Source organism: Plectrocnemia conspersa, unplaced genomic scaffold, assembly GCF_051122295.1.
Source record: "Plectrocnemia conspersa isolate PC_06_02 unplaced genomic scaffold, ASM5112229v1 ptg000002l, whole genome shotgun sequence".
Lineage (NCBI taxonomy): Eukaryota > Metazoa > Arthropoda > Insecta > Trichoptera > Polycentropodidae > Plectrocnemia > Plectrocnemia conspersa.
Window position 1 is genome coordinate 16699399 of NW_028277166.1, and position 22761 is coordinate 16722159.

The 22761-nt window shown below is 29.8% G+C and overlaps 1 long non-coding RNA gene across 3 annotated transcripts in view; it reads left to right on the forward strand.

Moving 5' to 3' along the window:
• LOC148237870 (uncharacterized) overlaps nt 1-22557 on the forward strand; it is a 158366-nt gene extending 135809 nt beyond the window's left edge. Inside the window, exons 6-7 of one of the 3 annotated variants that reach the window (XR_015812675.1) lie at nt 9928-9991; nt 20743-22224. This is a non-coding gene — a long non-coding RNA (uncharacterized LOC148237870). Of the gene's footprint in view, nt 1-9927; nt 9992-20742 lie in introns of all 3 variants that reach the window. The other 2 variants (XR_015812677.1, XR_015812676.1) reach the window with 2 other exon arrangements.
• The last annotated feature ends 204 nt before the right edge of the window (nt 22558-22761 follow it).

Consider the following 22761-nt stretch of genomic DNA (forward strand, 5'->3'; position numbering starts at 1 on the left):
ATTTATTATTTATAAATAAGAAGTACCATTTTTTAAATGCTTATGAAGAAAGATACAGAAAGCAAGGCTTATTTCTAGATCTGTATTTTAAAGAAAATTTAAACGTCACATCACTATCGTAATGGACGGCACGACAGATGTTTTAAAAAATACTGTTGAAACAAGCAATATTTTTAAGACTTAATTCATGTAGAATTAGTAGCGTATGATATAGTTTTTAATATACTCCTGACTGACCTTTTATGTAGGGCCTCGCTTCGTAGGTGCAGCGTGGAGGTTGTAGTCTCAGAAGGAGGTTGCTCCTTAGAGGAAAATATATGTACAATAAGTACTTGTTATATTGTTGGTTTTAAGTGTATTAATTATCAACAGAAATACAACAAAATTCTGTTCTTTTTCACCAGTTCATTTATGATTATATCCACATAGGTTAACAAACATAGTGGTAAAGTTTTATTTGAACATTTTAAAGTGTTTTTTTCAGTGACATTGAAGTAATGAAATTTTCTTGAGATGTTTATTTACGTAATTTATCCAGAAGTGGAATTATATACTAGTTTTTCTTTGTCAGATGAGAAGCTATCCTATTTTTTTTAAATAATAACATTTCTGTTTGATAGAGTGTACCAGAAACATTGATGAGTAGCGGCAAAACCCGGAAATGCCAGTACAATAACACGTTTCTTGCGGCCGGAGTCATAGAGAAGCCGAGTGTGTGTATGCGCTCAAGAAATTGAGCGTCGGAGCTAAATTGACAGTGGCGACGCGTGCAAGGCGCCTTCCATTGTTTAATTATCGTTGATGGAAGACAATAGGGTCGAGCCAGAGGTCATGTAAAAAATATATCTTGATCCGCATCGAAAAAATCCGATTTTGATTGACTTTCATTCGCATTTGTGCATCGTTAGAAGTAGGTTGAAATATTTCAGGTAATAACTTTGAGTATGCTAGTAATTTTGGGATTACGTACATTGAACGCATTATTATGAAAACTGTCATATTCTAATTTAACTTTAAATTCTATTTTTTTTAAAGATTGCTGCCTTTCAATTATTTATTCATCTCTTTCCGCCACTGTTCCTTATCGCTCGGTGTCAATAGGCTAACCTCTGGAACTAACTCGTAAATTGGCCGGTGCTGTCATTAGCGAGAGCTAAAATCACTTTAGTGGTAGCTCGTGCATGAATCAACCCATGTCTTGCCTTTTTAGGATCCGCCTGCGAAAAACAGGAACTGGCCAATTTCGTTTAGGAAACGCCGGTCATTTTTATTGCTTGTCACACACTGACACACTCTCTGAATAAGGAATTTTTCTTTTATTTCGTTATATGTTTTATCTCCGAGGGACTGGAAAATTCGACCAAGAAAAAAATGCGATTTTTCTTAGTCCTTTCAAGTAATTAAAATAACTTATATTTATTGCTTCACAGTTTTTTAAAACTTAAAATTTTAAACATATTTTTTCTAATGCAGTTAATTTATTAAAATGGTGACTCATTAAAAAATTGATGGCATTTAAAGGGCTAAGATGGCATATACGATTCACTACATATGTATATATAATATTTATGGCCGAAATACCGAATGAAATTAACATCGCACAACACTACATTTAGACAATAAAAATAGTCTTTGAAGATTTGATCCAACTCGGGAGATCAATATGGAGCTCCTCAACGATTGACGGATAATTTATATTTATAGAACAACTTTAGAATTCGTTTTAAAATTATTTTCAAATGCATAGATTCTTTGTTTTCCATTATTAAAAAGTCCACGTGTCGGTTCCATCGATAAATATGTATAAACATATATCGAAATATACGAACCGTCACTATATATAATTATATATATATAGTGAATATATAATTATCGTAAATAAGTTGCGTTCTTGCGTCACCGGAGCGCTTCTTCTGTTGTCTCCTAAATCGTCAGCAGTCGAGTGTAATACTGGCCGTCGATTTGCATAATGTGTATAATTAAGTATGGCAAGTGGGCATTGTCGGTTATTAACTTGACTAGGAAGTCAGCAACCAGCGGCAAGGTCAGCGGGCGGATATTGCGGAAACTGCTCGCTTGGTCGGCCACCCAATAAGGAGTCTAATTTTCTCTGGATGAAGAGACGGAAATAATAAAAAATAAAACTAACTGCTCTTACACTTAATTCTACAGAAATCTTACACTTTATTGCCACAAAAATAAAATTACTAAATTAGATTTGAGTCTAAGTAAGATATGTATATGGTATTGGTATTTAAATTATATAATATTGTCGATATGTTTTTTAACTTATATGTCAAAATCTATCGATTTTTTATGCAGTGTTTTGACAAATCATTTTCATATTCATATTTGATATTTTTTATATGGACTCTTAGAAATGGTTTTACAAAATAAATTGCAATCATTGTAGCACAAGATTTTCTCTACGATGACGTGAATTTATATATTTTCTTATTTAATTTATGATTTTAATATTTTCTGCATGACGTGAACTTATATTTAAAATTACGGTCTAATTTTAGCAGCATTATTTTTTCTTGAGTCGTAATTTTAAAATTTGTGCTTTTTGTTTATGTTTCGATTTTATTTTAATTAAATTATTTTTTTGCCAAAAAATATTTAATACGTTAAAAATAAAATTAAATATCACTGGACAATATGATTTCAAAAATGTGGTATTTTCATAATTTTTTATATATATACATATATAATCGATTTTTACTAATTTCATTTACGTTTTAGCAAAATACTCTAAAACCATTTTAATTCCATTTTTGTAATTGACTATAAAAAAACTAAAATACATATTTTTTAAGTTTTTAAAGTACCAGACTATATAATTAGGGATGTCTTTATTGGGTAGGTAATTATTTTTGGTTTTGATCAGTTGTTTTTTCTTTGCAATTATTTGACAGTCGTAAAATTATTCTATGAAAGTCAAGCATGAATTGGAGGTTGAGTTAAGCAATAATGCGATTGATTCCAAATTTGCTTTCTGTACCGAAGGAGCAATTTTGGACGACAATTACTCATCAACTTGCTTGACGAAGACTATCGGACTGGAAGACACTCACAAATTCTCAAAAATTGTTAATTCAGCTCAATTGACAATGACAGACGAGGAAACAGAGACCAGGGCGACTCGATTTTTACAACTGCGATGCTCTACAGCTTCTTTTCATACGACAAAGCCGCTTGATACTAACACCTATATTTTTATTGAACATATATTGATTTAAATTATATAGTTGTGTATGGAAAAAACTGAGATAGGATATGTTTTGGCGTCATATCACTTGGACATCAATTCCAAAAATATTGTAAATGTGTATTACCATTAAAGTTAAATATCACTGGCGTTTCAGTAAAATCATACCTAAATATTTTTTAACAGTAGATATACATATATTTATATTGAAAAATATATGATATAATCTAATGAAAATTCTAAAACTAACTAACAGAGTTATTCGTTAAGGGTAGGTTTCGATTTGGTTAAATTTATTTAAAATATTATAGTATTTTGTCAAACAATGTGATCGCAATTCTGTGAATTATTGTGAACAAATACAGTTTTTCTAATAGCAGTGAAATTAAAAAATACTTGTTTGATACATATTCACTGTCTTAGTTAGTGAAATTATATTTATAGTAATGAAAATATGTCTTCAGTATAACATATACATATATGTATACCACACATAGCTTTAAAAACTGAAAATGCTTGCAAAAAATAATACTAATCAATTTTTCTAGAGAATTTTTTAAAGAATAAGTATAACCCAGTTTTATTTTTACTGTGTAATATATTACACTCCACAATAAAATGTAATTAAAATAATATAATTATTATCGATTAAAAAAAATAGACGATATATTTTACATATAAACCTTAATAAAACTAATGACAGATTGGATTGTAAATCTTTGTTGCAAAAAGGTACATTTGTTCTTATTTTATTTTTTTATTATTAAAAATACTTTTATATTTCTTAATATTTTTTTAATACGTTATCATTTACTTGAGTGCTTATAAGGCTTCAGAGGAAACGAATTAGATTTTTTTGCAACACTTACACATTTTTTTTATTCTTCCTTTTTTCTATACAATGGAACGTAATATATTACTACCTTTGATTTTTTATTCTTCAGTTAATCTAATTTTATAAATGAAATGTTGTTATTTGCTTATATAATAAATTATAAAAAATTGAATTAATATTTCTTTAAATATTGTAGAGCACCTATACTAATATATAATTAAGGAGCGAGGTAAGATTGATGACTTGCCGATGTCTCACGAACGGAAGGAATAATTATTGAATTTTCTAATACTGCTAATAGAAACCATTAATATGAAATATTAGTATGATTTTTATGTAGGTAAAAAAATGCCACCCCTGCGATATCAGTTACCCTTATCCGTCAACATACTCTTAAGCCACAGGAAAAGGCGTGAGTCCTGAATTCACTTCCTGCCGATAAATTTATGATATATAACAGAACACTCATATGGTACATGTTTAACCTTTTTTTTTATAAATACAGTATTATTAAAACTGTAAATTTTTAGTAGCTTAAAAATAATTTGTATTATTTGTTATAAGATATTTTTATAATGTGGTATAAGTAGGGATTCCAATCCCGGGCCAAAATTTTGATCCCGGGATTTCGGTATTGCAATTAGTCGATCCCGGGATCCCGGGAGCAGTCCCGGGATAATTTTCATGCTATTTTATCGATAAAAATAATTTAAAATGAATAATACAATATATTTTTACATATGTTTTTTATAACGTACAATGTATAAAGTAAGTATAATTTTAGTCTTGGATTTAAAATAGAAAATAATATAATAAAAATAAAAAAGGGAAGGTCTTATATATTTATTTGAGAAGAAAAAAATGAACTTTTGACAATGTATGTACATACTATGTACATTCATAGACACAATTAATTGAAAACATTATTTTGAATAAAACTCACGAAGTAACATCAAAGCATCAAGTGTTTTATCATTTAGCCTTGATCTGATTTTGGTTCCTAAGCAGCCTGTTGCTGAAAAAGCACGTTCAGACTCACAGCCTCAAAGATTCACAGATGACACGTGCAACTTGCGCAAGTTTGTACACGAAATATAACGATGTTGTCAATAATAATTCGATTGTGCTTGATAAATCAACCAATCCGAAAAATTCGGGATTATGTTTTATAATCCCGGGACTCATCGGGTATTGAAAATCGTCCGGGATCCCGGGATCCCGGGATTTGGGATCCCGGGATTGGAATCCCTAGGTATTAGTAAATCTAGTACAGGATATTGAAATTGTAAAAATTAAATTAAATTCTGTTTGATATTATAAGTATTACTTAGCAAGTTATAAATTCGATTAGTCACTATTTCGTCGCGGTTAAAATTAATCGAATAATTTTAGTATTTGAAAAATACAAATTAAACCAAATTATTAAATCGCCAGAAAGTTTCGATCTTTTTATAAACCATAAAAAATATTATTATATATAATATATACATCTCATAGATTAAACTTTATCAAAATAAATATATTATAGTCTAATTAATAAATTTGCTGGTGTTAACAGTTAATGGAAATATTATAAATATAGTCAACGGAAAGTGAAACGACCTTGGCCAATTAAAGCGCCGATACATAATTAATATTCATCACAAAGAAGTGTCATAAGTACGAAATGATTAATTATTACGCGATAAGATTCACACAGTTTAACAGTTACATTTTTCTATACAGCGATGCATAACTGTTCGATCATGAAACGTAACAACGAGCTGTGTTACATTGTTACATAGGCGATTATGCTACAATGTTATAAATTATTTTTGCAATAAATGTAAAACTAATCTGTTTTTGCCGTCGAGTTTGTGTAGGGTTTGTATCGCAGTTAAAAGTTTACTGTATGAACGATTAATTATTGTGAATAGCTATAAATAACTTATAATGTTCATTAAAAAAAAAATAGTATTATAAACATATATAAACAGGGCCGCCGAGAGTTAGCCCGGGCCTTGGGAAAACCATGATTCCGGGCCTCATAACAAAAATGGCATTTTATATATTTTTTAACATCGTAATATAATTTTTTGAATAAATAATAATAGGTACGAGTTAACTCTTTCTATAATACAAATAGATATTAAAATTAGCCACCGTTGCGACATATTTTCTGAAATCATATTTTATGCGAAATATTTAAATTTGGACTTAAATGTTATTAAAAATATCTATTCATAATATTAACTTGATAATGGGTCATGTTTTCTTTGTTGCTAGCACATCTAAAGCACATCTAAACCAAATTTTGACCAATAGGGGAGCGCAAAACCAATTATCACTTCTCAGAAGTCAAAAATCCACGTCAAAAGCCGTCGCACTGCGACGGCACCGACACGATTTTATTGCTTTTGACGTGAATTTTTGCCTTCTGAGAAGTGATAATTGGTTTTGCGCTCTCCTATTGACCAAAATTCGGTTTGAATATACTTTGATCAGCCCTCTTATATTAGAAGTCCATAGTAATATCGGTAAGGATATCTACCATATTTTTAAAACAATTTAAAAGTGTAATACCCGCACTTCACTCTCCGAAAGTTGTCCTAGAGGAAGTTCGACCGAAGTCGGTCAAGGTCGCAGTTTTTCGAATAGCGTTCGCACAGCCGGGAATTTCATACGCGTGCACGCTTCTCAACCTCGCGTATTATAACTACGTGCGTGTTTTAATAAACACAAAAAAAATTAAAGCCAAATGGAGAAAAAGGAGATGGTGGATGATTGCAATGCACCGGAATAGATCAATGTTAGTAAATAAGACATTTTATGTTGAATCGAGGCTTCACTGTCACTAATAAATAATAAACAGGAAACGTTCAAGTGTGCAACTAATGAATAATTTCTATTATTTTTTAAGGAAAAGTATGGAAAGTCAATTTGCTGAATTGAGATTTTATATACAATATATAGCTTAGGTCTTTCTCTTTATGATACATGCAAAATTGACTGCGGATTTTTGCGGTTTTTAACACATTGCATACCTTAAAAATGTATTATTCTTAAAAATGGGACGGGGCTTAGTCGCGAAAGTTACGACCTAAAAATTTGTTCAGAATCACCAAATATACACATATTTAAAAAAAAAACGATACCGGGTATGATAAAATGCTAGTCAAATACTTTTTCTTAATATAAAACAGCAAATTTGTGACATATACAATTTTTTTTTTTACGCTACGCGGCTAAATTTTTTTATTACGCTACGCACGGCCGTTAAACACGGAATTCCTCTTCCTCGGGCCTACAATTAAAGAAATGTTAACGTCAAATTTAAAATACAGTTTTGTAATGATTGTAATTTTTTAATAATATGGTTACCGTGGTAAAATCAGTAAACGTCAAATTGTGGATCGCGTACTAATGAAATAAAATAAAAATTTGTTTGGAATGACTAAATATATACATATTTAAAAAAACGATACCGAGTATGATAAAATGCTAGTCAAATACTTTTTCTTAATAAAAAACAGCAAATTTGTGACATATACAATTTTTTTTTTTACGCTACGCGGCGAAATTCGCACGACCGTTCAACACGGAATTCCTATTCCTCGGGCCTACAATTAAAGAAATACTTTAAATAATTGTATTTTTTAGCACTTATAATATTATATATTTGACTAAGAGCACTTATGGAATCAACTAAAGTGGTGAAATAATTTTGGCCGTCCAGATCGGGCAAAAATACCAAACAGTGGCGCGATCGTGAAGACGCCCATATTAAAATTGAATCGTTCTATCTCAGTTTACGATAAACCATCTCTATCTCTCTCTCTCGTCACGCGAGAGAGCGAAAGGGGAAGTATCTCGCCGCTCGCGCTCGAAGCGTCTTCGGGTATTACTTTCGGAAAGCGAGGGAATTTTTGGAGGCGACGAAGTCGGCCGCCTCGACCAAAATTACCCCCAGTTTACCTCCCGTTCGCGGTGACCTCGGAGAACTTGCGAGAGATTTTAGCGCGGGGACAACCGAGCTCGACCGAAGTAAGCCCGAATTTTCACATTATATTTCCCGTCCTTGGCCAACTGTCGCCTACTTTCGGAGAGTGAAGTGGAAGCATAATATCGAAATACAGACAAACTATGAAGCAATGTGTGATTTTTGTATTTTCTATTTTGAACTTGACTAGTCTCCAATTCGAGTAATCGAGTACTCGATACTCGAGTATTTTTGTCTATTTTTCAAGTACTTGATAATCGAGTATTTTGAAAATTACTCGATTAATACTCGAAATTAAAAAAATTTGAAATATTTCAGAAACAAAAATAACTTTAACTCGGTCCGGTAAAGGTTAACGTCTTGCTTTTATTTGGCGTTTATGCCCGAAGTCCCGAGTTAGAGCGGTTATTATCAGGTATAATTTTTTCATAGTTCTATAGTTGCATAGTTCCGGTCGTCGGCTATGTTAGTGGGTACGACGGAGAAATTTATTTTGTGTTTTCTGTACGACAGTCCCGACTTATCTAATTTATGGCAATGAACAATATGAAATATCAACAAAAAATTTTTTAGGTTTTATGACTATGCAGTTGTAGCGTAAAGTGTTGTCAATTGTTTATACTGATCCCTCAGCTTAAAATATAAATCAAAACAATTGAGTGTTTTAAAGGCATTTAAAGTAAAGTCAGTTCTTTGCGAACCGTTTAGCTCTAGAGTGAAAGGGATTCACCCAAATACATCTTCGAAGGATATAGATTTAAATTCTTCGCATTAATCAGAAGGAGTAGAATATTGTATATTGTTAAGAAAAAAAATCTATTCAAGAAGAATTACAAAATACTATTTTGTCAATAGTCGAAGGAAATAAGAGAAAAGCAGAGAAGGGAATGAAAGAAGAGAACATAAAAAGAGAGTTCAAAAAATTTTATATCTATAAAAAGCGAACAGATATAAATTAGAAGCCTTATCCAACGCGTTAATGACAATAAGACCAACATCAACAGCAACGGAAAGGGTTTTTTCCATAACGGGAATAATAAAACCAAAGGTTAGCAGTAATATTAAATTCGAGACACTTTTTGCATTATTGTTTTTAAAAAGTATGTTCGTGAAGTTAAAATAATTGTAAAAATTAACATACTAAGTATTTTATTTATTTATTTATATGTGCACGAATTTGAATAATAGCTATTTTGGTACATTTGGTAAATACTCGAAAGTACTCGAGTACTCGAGTATTTTAAAATTTTAATATTCGATACTCGAGTAGTTGATGGTTCGAGTAATTGGAGACTCTAGACTTGACCTAATAAAAGTTCTAAAACTATAATTAGTTTTAGAACTATCATTAGAATAGATTTGGGTTTGAACAGCAAATAGACGTTTCGCAACTGTCAAATTGAGTTTCATAGATATATTAGAGCTGCATATAAGTTAAATTATATTTTCGCTAATAGAAATATAAATCTACTAGTAAAAATGTATTTAGACTTTACTAGTAAAAATATAACTTACATATACCAAAAAATACACATTCACTGTAACATTCATACATCGGATGTAAATAAATTATGCTTATAATTAATAAATCATATAATTTTACTACCACCTGCCAGATAATTTATATTTTCACTTGGGTGCTTTTGAAGGCAATGTCCCGCTCCTTATATATCTTGTATATTATATATAAAAAGGGCTGAAAGAACTTATACCAGAAATACGTCAGTACATACATCTCAAATAACTGTACTTCAGTTTATATTCATTATTTGAGATCTGATTTTACTTTTTTATATGCATATATATATATATATATATATATATATATATATATATATATATATATATATATATATATATATATATATATATATATATATTCTTGATATGTTTTTTTTTCAGAGTCGGACCCCACAAAGAGAACGGACCCCGATAATTTGCTCTCGGCAGGTCTGTATGTACATATGTAAGAATTTGCTTAAATTTTTTTGTATAAATAGTAAATAATATTGTAGCAATTTTTAAGCAACTGATTTTATTTAATTATTAGAACAATAATAATATGAGGAAATGGAGGAAGTGACCGAATTCTTCCGCACTCATTTTTTACTCGTCGGAAAAGAATTGGGAACAAACTGTTGGTATTTTTAGTAATGGCGTGAGATTGTCAAACACTCTGACTCTTTACAAGGCAATTATTGTTGGCAAAACAAATACAATGGCTCAGATCAAATATTTAATTTACGTTTGTTTACGCAACAGATCGTTTGCATGAATCACCTGAAGTGTCTGCTTTATTTTTAAGCACTTTAGGAGTTTGCCATAATAGTTTAATATTGTAAAAAAATGTCGTTTCATTAGCGATAATTCAATGTTAAAGCTTTCTTTACGCTATTCGTCGAAACGGCTGGAAATTTGTACTAAAAGCTTCAGTGTTGAGATATAAGCGATAAATTTACATTAACGATCTAAAGGTGGGTGAGTCAAATATTAGCAGAGATTGAACACAAGTTTATGGCTTTTGTATAATACTATATATTTAATATTGTACATGGAGTTACAGTAGCTATAAAGCAACCGTATAATGTGGAAGAAGATTAATACAACAATAAAGATTTAAGATAAACAATTAGTAAAAGATATATTTAAAACAAATAAAAAACTAGACATTTTTTCCCTACAAAGATTTAATATTTATTTATATGTCAAATTAAACGTTGATTTTTATGTTTGTAAGATGTCTTAGAATTTACTTACATGTGATTATAATATTCAAAAATTATTTCTGGGCAAAATAAAAACATTTTTAAAATAATGCATGTATTTATTATTGTTATTTATCAAACAACTGTAAATTTTGAAAACTTAGATACTAAAAAATATGTATCTTAGCTATAAATCAACTACAGAAATAACTATATAATTTTGTACAGCGAAATATTAGATTTTAATTTAAAAAACTTTTAAGCTTTAATAAAAAATATGAAGCTTTTTCGAGCTCTTCCAAATCGAGAGTATAGGGAAATAAATATTACGTATCGACTAAATATTTTTTTGCCTTTTTGCTTTTTAGGTACTGAACTGCACATTTTATATATGCACCATCGGTTGCTTGTCAAAATTCAAGCTAATATTATACGTATTTTATAAAAGCAAAGATACGATTTACTTGTATCATTTCAAGGAAGTTTCATATAAAAAAACTTTATTATGCCAATAATGTCTCGAATGAATTGTATTATGCATTATCCCACGAATCCTATCGGGGGTTTTTACCTTCATACCATACCACCGGAATATCTATTCATTTTTTTACACGCGCATCATTGCTGCTTCTCTTCTACTTATTTAAGTTATTCGTTTTGAGTATCAAGTTTAATTGTACGTGAGTCGCAATTGGCAATCGGCTACGTGAAACGAATGACCGCAATGGTTCAACGGATTACCGTAACTGTTTTCGTTCCAGCTGCGATTTCCTTGTGATACAGATTTTTTCGCAAAATTTATAGCAAAAAGCTATTGACGTTGCGTATGACGGAAATAGCCAATGATATAATTTTCCAACAAAGTTATAAAAATGTAAAGGATATCAACGATCTGCAAAACTATTGCCTAAATTTCCAAATCAAACGCGTTCAGCTCTGTCTAGAGTGGCATCATTTACTCATTGCAACAGAATTCGCAATGCTCTAAAAGAGATTTCTGGTTTACACGTGAGCGCTATCTATAATGTTTCACAGTCAAACGACACTCCTAGTGTTTGCTCAAAACTAACACACACAACACCTCGTTCTCACATCTTTGTGCTATGAGAAATTGACGACAAAGGGGTATCTTCCCACGCGGCGAGTCATTATTACCTCACGTGTCTGTCTTCGTTGAGCATTATGCAATTCGAGCAAAACTCGTCTTTGAATATTGTATGTAGGACTTCAATGTCGGAAGTCGATTATATTATACTAACACGTCGACGAAGAAATAGGGTTACAGCAGGTGTACAACAGAAAAAATATCAAATCACTAACTTCTGCAATTGTATAAAAATAATGTTTCAGAAAAAAAAAATTGATAAGCATACGATCAAAATTGCTTGTGACATAAATAACAGATTTTCTGACTTAAAAGAAATTTCTCTCCCACCTTGGATAGCACAACCGATATTGATAGATTAATGTAGCCACGCAGTATCATGAAGAATTCATAGACTTGCAAAATAATGTTTTTTTTAAACACTATTCAACATAAAAAATACAATGGCGTGGCTTTGTGTCGAGACAGAAACAAAATACCTAATTATGATAAGTTAGCAATAAAATTACTGTTACCATTCCCATCGTAATATTTAGTTAAATGCGGCTGTCTGGTTATCATAAACAGTGGAGATTTAGGATTATAATTGAGAAAATTAGTATCGCATATAAAAACTTGATGCAGCCCACATAACGCACAAGGATCGCACTAATTTGCATGTTATTTTCTTCAGAGTTGTACATGTAATATTACATACATTTACTTACACACAAAACATCTCAGGGGAGCTCATTAAATTTTTCTCTTTTGTATATAAATATTGTTAATTAATTTTAAATTGTTTTTCCAGGTTGTTTTTCGAGGCTGGTGTAAAAATAAATATATAGTACCATCTAAATTATTAATATAAATATAAAAATGAAGTACTTGCAGAGAGGTTATTGTTCAATTTTCCTCTATAAATAAACATATTCACTACATTACTAAATAGCGCAAATAAATAAATAAAATTAACATGTTTATTTAATTTACTCAATAAATTGTAGTTACTTGCAATAAAACCATTGCTAAATATATTAATAAAGAACTTATTATATAATATTATTATATAATATATAAAATTATATAATAAATAAAATTTTTTTTTATACATATTTACTTATTATATAATATATAATTTTTTTTATACATATTTACTTACGAAAGTCAGAAAAAATTTTTTTTGGGTATATGCATTTTTATTTGAAGCAGCCATATATTTTTTCAGAATTAGATAACTATAAAATTATGATAGGGGAATTTATGAATTTTTGAAGCGCTGAAATATGGAGTCACTTATAAAATTAAAAATAAAAAAAAAATCAGAAAACTAGATCTTCATGCAAAATTTTTATATGCACTTCAGTTCTCTTATTTTCGTATATTTTGAAACTATTTATCTCTTCATATTGTTATTATTTAACAATCTACTGATGATTTCTTTCTCAGTACTAGATCTGTCCTTACTTTCTTTTATTTTTCTCTTTAATGGACGCCATGTCTTTTGTTACAGGGGAAAATAAGAATTTTAGAGATGCTTTGGCGAGGCGTGGGCAAAAAAGATTAAAAAACACTGAGATAAAATTTTATTTAATTTAATACTAGTTATATATTTTTCAATCATTAAAATACTTGGCAAGCAAAAATATACAATTTTACCTTGGCCAGGTAATTCCCCTGATTTAAATTCAATAGAAAATTGTTGAGCAGTTCTTAAATTCTTCGTATACGAGTGCTCAAATATCTAAATTTAATATTAAAAATAAACATTGAAATCATGTGGTTAAACGACCCAAAATAAAAACTGTAATAACGAATATAGATAGTATGAATAAAAGAGTACTCTAAGAAATAAAAAAGAAAGAGGGAGGTACTAGATAATATTTTTTAAATTAAAAATATGTGAAAACAGATTGTGCAAAAACATTGTTTTTATTTTTTTAAATTACATAAAAGTAAATAAAAACTAAAAAAATATGAAAAATAATGTTTGGTCCAATTATTTTGTCACGCCTCTCTATATAATGGTTACATACAAGGAGGGTTAGGAGAGTGAGTAAGATGTTCATATGACTGCTTAAATCTTATTTTTGAACTTAAAGTAGAACTCAGCCAAATTTAAAACATATCATTCAATAAAATACATATTTATATCAATGTTCTTTTACTAGTTATGAAAGCCTTACTCGCTACATGCAACGACGATAAAAAGAGGTGTGTGATGTTTATTCGAATGAGCTAAATGCTCATTATTTCATCTTGTTTTTAAATTGTCAGTTAGCAATATTTAGAACATATAGAATTCAATAAAAAACAAATTTATTTCAAGGAGTTTTTTTGGAAGTTATAAAATCCTTGCTGGGTTCATACAAAGAGGATAAGGGAAGGGGATGAGATGATCATTTAAACGAGCGGAGTGCTAATATATTCCTTTGGGTCCTACAGTACAACTGCGCAAAACCTGTGTTGTAAAGTGTAACTGAACAAAATTTAGAGCATATACATAGTTAAATACAATACACATTTATATCAAGGGTGTTCTTCTAAAAGTTATCAAAGCCTTATTGGTTACATAAAAGGAGGGTTATGAGAAGGGGTAGGATGTTCATACTATTTATTTATTACCCTGGTTCCTAAAGTGTAACTGAACAAAATTTAGAACATATAGCATAAAATACAATATACATTTATATAAAATAGAGGGGTTTTACTGTAAGTTGCTGGTTATATACAAATTATGTAATTGGGAGATGTTTATTGGAAAAGACGGAGTGTTTATATCATCATCTGGGTCTTATAGTGTAACTGCGCAAAATTTTAAATATTAATTTTTAAAATGTGTAACTAAACTACCTTTTTTTAAAACATTGCTTCATGTTTTAATTTAAAATTTAATATATTGCGTACCAACAATTCCAGTGTCAAATAGTAAGAGGGGGGGGGGGCAGAACTACATACGAAGAAAGATTACCGCTACTACTTTTTGCTATTATTTTTAATGTACAAGGCGTAACATATTTAAGCGCTTTTGATTAGATACACAATATAAAAGGTTTCGTTACTAAATTTATTTACGTTGATGGTATCTTTATTGAATGCATAGGTTTTTATTACAAAAGAGGTTGGACTTTGTTTACATACTTTTATTTTATTTATTATGACTATTTACAAAAATCTGTTATGAAAATAACGGTACTTGTTAGCATGGCGCCACGCTCAAAAACCACCAGTTGTTTCCACTCCTCACTGCATTTCCCGTGCTGTTCAAACCTAAACCTAACCTGTTGAAATTAACCATTATACCGTTATTAATTTTGTTCAAGTTAGGTTTGGGTTTGAACTGCAAATGGACGTTTTGCAACTATCAAAATTGAGCGTAGCGCCTTACTAACAGGTAGTGAAATAACATATAAAAAACAATTACAATTTTTAATTTAAAATAATTTATATGGGTCACTAGATTATTTGTGCGATACGCACTGCACTGAAATTACATATTTTTGTTTATACACATATGTTATATATGTTATCAACATAATAAAGGGGACTCTTCTATTTAAGGTATTCTTATTTAGCATACCTTACCATATGGTCAGTCAGAATACTAATAATATCGATATTTACCAGTCACAGTTAGCTCATAGTAATGTTATGTTATATGAATAAGTTTATCAATAAACCTGAGAGCTGGAATTACTAAGAGCTTAATTAGAAGATCTGAGACGCTCATAAAAATCTTCCGCAATAAATTTTAAAGCTGGAAAAGTTCAGACCCTTCATGAAAGTTCACAATTACAGGATTTATTAACGACCAGCAAAAACATAAAATTGCTGTGTCGTTATAAGATCAAGTCAATAAGATTTCCACCCATATATTTTGCTGTAATTAATACAAATTTAATATTATATAACCTCATGACCTTGAACGCAAAGATGAAGACGAAAAACAAAATATTCCGGCTATGTGCAATTTTGGCAATTTTCGGTGCTTCCTGCATAATTTTCGCGAAAAAAATACTAATTTGCTCGCACCGTCCGTCGTCATGTTGCAATGGGCGCAACTCGGGCCGCCATGTTGTGTAATATGATGTAATAACACGTAACACTATAGCGCTCTCTCCTTCCAATTACAGCACGATGCGATAAAACAAAAAGAGATGACCCACTTTCGCGGACCGGTTCTGCGGCGGGTCCGTACCGTAGGAAGTAAAAGTCGACCGGTATGAAAGTAGGCGATACTGTAAGCTCAGGAAATGACTTCGGCGAAGAGGCGTAATGAGCGACACTTCCAGGAGACGATTCCGCTTTGTGATATGCCGAAATAATCCATTGCAAGAAATCACCTTACGCTATTTTAATGGAGATGTTAAATTAAATGCAACAACATTTTTATATTTTAATTATATATTTTAGAATTACGTTCTTATTATTTACTTCGATATTTAATCATAGCATGTCCGATTCAGATACATGCCTCCTTATTATAATATTAAAAGCTCCCGTTTCTCGCTAGGTGAAAGAGCTGCTCAACCCTATCAATTCCCGTCTAGTTTCTAATGTTTTTTAATTACGAAAAGCTCTTTCTTACCTTTATACGTTTTTCAATTTTGCCCTCTAAAATAATTTATTGGATCTTAAATTTTAAACAGCTCATGAAATGTCCAAATTAAGCAATTTTTCTATTATTTAATATACGAGTCAAGATCCCACTTATTCCTTTATTGTCATTTACTCCACCCATAATAGAAGATAATAGCACAGCCAATAGCACTACAGTTTAAAAAATTCGATACTATGGGGATTTGTATATTGTATGTCAATGTTTCAAAACCGTACAAGTGTACATAACAATCGTAATAGCAAATGAAACATTACTTAAAATAGTAAATACTGTATATATTATACACAAAGCTGAATTTTATTTGTGGATTTTTAAAGTCATTTTTTTATTATAAAATAGTGGGAATATGAAATAAATACTTCACATTCCCACTAGTGGAAATAGCACGAAAAGATGTTCTGATTCAAAAATATTTTTCTACACTAAAAAAATAATATTTTAATATTTTGTGTTGTGAACGTCGATAGTAAAACAGATCATATCTGCCTGAAATTTGCAACCCTAAAATATTTGTGAAAGCACAAGACATTATATTGCTCTGAAAATGAGCTTACATACTTGACGAAGTAATAACAATCATTCAAGTAATTTAAAAATAGCTTCACAAGACTCTTAGAAAACCCGAAATTAGATAATATTTTCTCAAGTAAGTCGTGATTGACTTTATCAAACGCTTTTTCAAAATCTGTGTATATAACGTTCACTTTAACACCAGCACCCAATGATTTCGAAACAAAGTTAGAATAAAACTATTAAGTTAGTGCCATATGTATGTAGAAAATACATCGAACAAATCTTAATTATATTTTAATTCTATTAAGATTAATTTGAGTGGCATTTTTCAAATTATTTGATGAATATATGTTGCTAAAAATACTATTAAAATTTAAATCATTTTTAGATATGAATAAAATCAATTTAACGTAAATAAACGTTTGTTAAGAATCCTATCAAAATTGTTTAATTAATTATTATCACTAATTAAAATTCATAAAAAGCAGATATTTCTTAAAACTACTTGTTTTTTGTACATATATTATTCATTGGTGTATATTAAATAGTGTAGCTCTAAAGCAGAGGTTCCCAAACTTTTTTGTGTCGTAGACCCTTTGCCATGTTTTTCGGTTTTTGCTTGCTTGATATTGATTTTTTGCAAATTCATCAACTTGAAATGTGTTTTTGACAGCTGGTATCTTGCTACTCACTTTGAAAGATTTCTACTATCTGTGTATGTGGATTATTCCATTCATTGAATAAAAAATAAAAATAAAGTCACCCACATTTACATCAGATGTAAATGTGGGTGTGGGATGCCCAATTTTATTTTTCACTGACATGGATCCCTTGCAGGTCGTCGTCAACCCCTAGGGGTCGATATAGACCACTTTGAGAATCACGGTGGTATATCATTATGTGCAGGTTTTTACAAGTTCAAAATGTATTGCGACCACAAAGCGAATGCCTACATCCTACAACTTACACAATTTTATAAACATATATAATAAATATTTTACTTCATAGGTACTTTTATAAATAATGTATATGTCTTTATTTTATAAGATTATAATGTAAGTAGATAGGTACTATCAGTGGTTGTTGAGATCCACTTCAGTGGACCCCCATTTTCATTTCATGGACCCCCAAATTTTTTTTTTGGCTGACGTAGACCCCTTGCAGGTTATCATAGACTCCTGGGGGTCGATATAGACCACTTTGGGAATCACTGCTCTAAAGCGTTAATAGCAAATAAAATCCGATCTGCAAATATAATCTACATATTAATTGCTGACTTAAGTTTATCAATATTTAGTTTATATTAAGCTACAAATAAATTTATATTTTTAATTGAAAAATTTAGCTGCAAAAAATATATAAATCTATAACATAATATATAATATAACTTCAGCAAATTAAAATTAAAAACAGTAAATCATTTTATATTATAAACATATGTATATTTTATTTGAAAAGAAACGAAAATTTAGTTAATCTTAAAATTATTTTATTTATTTATGAAAATATTTAAAATGTGTTAATATTTTTCGTTGATTTTTCAACGGCTACCATACTATTATAAATAAATAAATATTCCTGTAATATATGTACATAAAACATTAAAATAATTTATGTGAAAGACCTAGTTGTGTGATTTATTTTCATTAATATGGAAAACATTGTAGATGTAGATGTATAATATTATTATTATAGATACACCGTTTAGTATTTGCTCATCTCGTTCAACAGATATTTTGTTAATAGTACAGTGATAAAATTTTCATATTGATTTGTAACTATTTCTTAAGTTTGTTGTATCAAAAATATTTTTTCACAACCTGAATTTCCGCTAGTAAATCAAAATGTGTGCCAATGAAATATTTACATATGAATATCGTTTTTATTTCTTTGTTAATACAATATACCTTAATGTTTTAAAATAAAAAAAAAATGTTTTTAATAATTAAACGTACTGTAAAAATATTACTGCAACTTAATAGACGTAAAAACAATATTTTCAACAATAGTCGTTTTATTACAAAAATAATAAATAGGTGATGACCTAACCGAGATATTCACATTATAAAACAAAAAATAGACATACGTAATTAATATATTTTTTTGATTCAATAGAATTTAAATATAATTTTGTAGCTGCTTACTAAAGTAATCATGTTAATGTTATAATTTATAAAACCCTTTGCTTAAATGCTTAAATGCAATACCTAAATCTATAATAATATATAAAAATATTCCACTTTAAATTCCTAATGTATAATTTTATAAACACAGAACTGAAAACACGACTAGAGGCAAAATTTCACAGCAACAGGTAGCCGCCCAATTATATAACCGCCCTCAATTCCACCCACTATTGCAATTGCCTACAGGCTATAAAGCTTACCGTTGAACAATAATTTCGCTTTTAACAAGCTGTTTGTGTGTATATGCGAAAAGAGGAATTTATATAATTTTTTATATTATTTTTTCAGATGAACGTTCCTTTGATATAACCTAATTTATGTACTATGTATTGAAATTGATATTTTTATAGTAGCCACCAAACCCCTATGTATATAAATAATTAAAGCGACTTATAAACATATATATGACACAATAATACATATAAGTAATAATAAAAATGTGTTACATATTTATACTAATTAATTAATAATTCGGATGAGCTTCATGAGCTCTGCTCTCGATCGCTGGAATATGGACACATGTTCACGTTGTCACTGCATCTGCATTTATTAGTGTAATCACATGTTTAATGCTGATCATGATAGTTACTTGTTTCGTTGACAGTTGTATACGAATTAAATTCATAGTAGACAGTAACCATTACTTCATTTACAGTGAATCAAGGAATCAAGAAGTTCAGAATTTCCGGGATTAAGCTAATCTTGGAAAGAAAACAAGCAATCAGCGGAATTCTGTTCGATTTTTGCTTAATTTTTTTTCCTTCGTGCGCAACTCTGGGACGCTTTTGAAGTTGCCCAATTCGGCGCACGAAAAACGAGTTACGATCCCGAGTCTGGATATTGCCAAACTCAGGAATGAGGTCGAATTACCAAACGTGGGTCATGATCCGCAGTGATGTCATCGGACCTCTCGTTCTCGGAACGCCGAAAACTCCGGTGGATCGAGTATTCTAATCGATGCAGGTCGATCAAGGCCAGCAAAATAGTGATATAAAAAATATCTTTGGATTTCTAAGAACTGGTCGATCGCGTGCTTGAGACCTATCGAATATATTTTTTTGCAAAAAAAAAGTATTACATACCTATATAAATGCAAATAAACAAAATTACGTTTATATGCAGACTATTAATCATTCTTATCTTGTATTGTAATCTAGCCAAATCGGAGAAATTATTGTAACTAATTTAATTAAAGTAAAATAGAATATGTACTTATTAAAATTCGTTTTAGGTATAGCAGGGTGTGAGTTATGGCTTATTTATTGTAATAATTTTAAATCTGAATATCATGAATTGATACAATTCCCAAATTATGATGTCATTTATATCAAAAAACTTAAAAATGTATTATACAGTAGACCCCCCAATAACACGGTAAATTGGGGACGTGTTATTTGAATGCCCGTTACTATATGTGTGAGCAAGACAAAGAAAGGAAATTTTACCATTCGCAAAAAATTGTATGAGTATTTCCTAGCTCCCCAACTACACGCATCCTAATAGCACGTCCCCAATTTACCGTGTTATTGTGGGGGGGGGGGGTCTACTGTACATTTTCAAACATGCACTCATATACATACATATGTATTACATAGATTTTTTTTACAGATTTCAACAATCTGCATCGACCGAAATAAAATCAAGACTTTACAACATTGAAGAGATGAGAGCAAGAAAAAGCACGATATGCAAAACCTCCCATCTTGAATTAAGTAACGTGTTAAAATCCGTAAGCAAATCGAACACGTATAGTATATATGTATGTATGAATATGTATATAAACACACAAATGCGCAGATTTTTTTGTTTCAAATAGAAGTGTCTTATACGCAATGTAAGCGCACATATACGCTGGTTGAGATAATGGAGATTCTTTTGCTTTGCTTACTCTCGAGATTTAAACCAATGCGATGATTTGGGGGTGGAAACAGATTTATTTTTTTATTTTTTGCGTAATGACCGTAGTTTGAATAGCTAGAGGTTTAATAACGCTGCAATGGGACACTTGTTATTAAGGTAGCAAATTCTAACGAATGTCGGCACTTATAAATATGATTTTTGTAAAGTCACCGACCGTACTGTCGTTAGGGTAATCACGTGAATCAGCGTAAGCAACAAGTGAGTTGCAAATACGGATCACATTTTAATGTATTACGCATTTCACACGTATTTGCGACAAGTCTTTTCTCACGGTCAATTTTTTTGATTCCAACGATTGTATCCAAATTCTCCTAGTAAAATATGCACTCTCTCTCTCTTCCAACAAATACTACTTTACTTTGAGTTTCAAATAATGGAATGTTATACATGCCTTACAGAATTTTTATAAGCAAATCAGCAAAAAAAGCAAAACTGAAGAATTTATTTTTAATATTAATGAATAAAGCTAAAAAAATAATAATGATTTGATCTTTTTATCAAATACTATTTAATTTAAAAAATGCATTCAAGTAAAATAACCAGAAATAACTTGTATCAATAATAAATGAGTGAAGATTATAATCAGCTTTATTATATGATTATTTATAAAAATATATATGAAAAATGTTTTTCTTCAACAAATACACGCGTGTCATTGTATTACATCTCACATAACCTCTATCTTTTAAACCCCATCTATAAAATAGTGTCGCCAAAGTGATTATAAAAGATCAATTCTGCAGATACAATATATTATTAGCAATGATAAAATCTTTAATATTTAGCGATAAATTTATTAATTTAACAGTACATTATCTGACTTAAGTCTTACTCCAATGCGCCATAATTGAATTCCAATCATTACGATTGTAAAATGACTAATGAGGAAACGAGGAAAACGAACTAAGTATAGCAAAAACTTTAGTGTTATAGTGTGCAAAAAACCTGAACGTTTGACTTCCTAGTAATTTCAACAATACTAGCCCATATCGAAAGTGACAACAGCCACAAAAAAAATATTACGCAATTCTTATATTTAAATTGTTTTTTTTTATCGATAATTGTTTAATATCTATTGTTGATTTTCCTCATCCGTTTTGTCGTATAATTTTCCTTAAAATTTAACGTAAACGTAAGTGATGATTGATTATTTAATAATTATAAATAAATTAACGCACACATTTTAGGTTAAAAATAACGCTGATGATGTTCATCATAATTATAAATAAAATTTTGTTTAATATTAATATAAACTAAAATTCCAATATCTAATTACCTTACCCATGAAAGTCTCATTGACGTCAATATAAAGATAATATTTACCAATTTATATATATGCAATTCCTTTAAAGATGATGTTTATATAAATTATAATATATAAAGTATTTTTGGTTCGCTAATCGATTAGTTCAAATAATTTAAAAAACGTACATAAGGAAAGTATTTGTATAATTACAGTTTAACAAGATGTTTGGGATAAAGATAAATAACTTATTATAATATTAAGTTTGTTCTTTTATTTTTGGATATTGTTTGTAAGAGACTGACTGGAAACCAAATCAGGCCCTTCTCCGTCTTCTCAAGTCATATTTAAAATCTGAGCGCTCAGTTTTTTTGATTGTCAATACTAAAGAACGAGGACAAGAATAAGGAAGGAAGGAAGAAACAGACGTATTAAAAAATTAGTGGCTTTATCGAGCAAATTTT